The sequence below is a fragment of the Solanum dulcamara genome, chromosome 5 (assembly GCF_947179165.1).
Source record: "Solanum dulcamara chromosome 5, daSolDulc1.2, whole genome shotgun sequence".
Taxonomy (NCBI): Eukaryota; Viridiplantae; Streptophyta; class Magnoliopsida; order Solanales; family Solanaceae; genus Solanum; species Solanum dulcamara.
In genome coordinates this window covers 16,355,326-16,356,237 of record NC_077241.1, presented here as the reverse complement: position 1 = coordinate 16,356,237, position 912 = coordinate 16,355,326, and positions in this window count along the sequence as shown.

Here is a 912-nt window from a genome sequence, read left to right as displayed (position 1 = left end):
AAGAAAAGTAGTTTTACTTGATATCAAAATCAAGGGTATAAACGTCACGCCATTTTTATTTGTAGTAGTTTATTTCCGTGCTTTGCATCGTCATAAAATGATTTCATTAAATTTATAAAATAATTTTGTTCTATAAAGTTGCTGTCATGTGACCAGGAGGTCACGGGTTCAAGTCTGGAAACAGCCTCTGGCAGAAATGCAAGATAAGGCTGCGTACAATAGACCCTTGTGGTCGGGGCCTTCCCCAGACCCTGCGCATAGCGGGAGCTTTAGTGCACCGGACTGCCCTTTTACTAAATATAATGTAAAAAAAATGATTAGATTTGATTGCATGTCACAATATTGAGGCGTGAGCTGATTCAAGATGAGATCTCAATTCACATAAAAATAAAAAGAATGAGTTGGATTCAGATCAACGGATTGAGTAAAGGGTTGAACAAGCTTATATAAAATTTGAAAAAAAAAATAATAATAATATGAATCTAATGCATATACTAACTTTTATTGTTAATTATGTAAATTAATTATAAATAGTACTTGACTGAATAAAATCGGCTTAGCTTAGCTAGTGAAGTGTGAGCAAATCCAGCCTTCAATCGAATGTTGCTATTCGGATTTGGATTGAACATGTCGTGGAAGAAGATAACAGCTTGTTTGGATGGTGGTTTTCCGTGGTATGGTATAGTATGGTTAGTAAAAGAATCACATTTGTTTTGATTGTTTCTTTAATTACATGATATGGTATGGTTTGGTTTCATGGTTTTGTAACCATGAAAACCCTCACTTATTGAAATCACCAATTTGGTGGTATTTCATTGTTTACTTTTTTTTTCCAATTATATCCTTATTTAATTTTAAATAATTCTAATTTACCCTTTATTCTTTGTTAAACGTTATCCTAATATATCTACT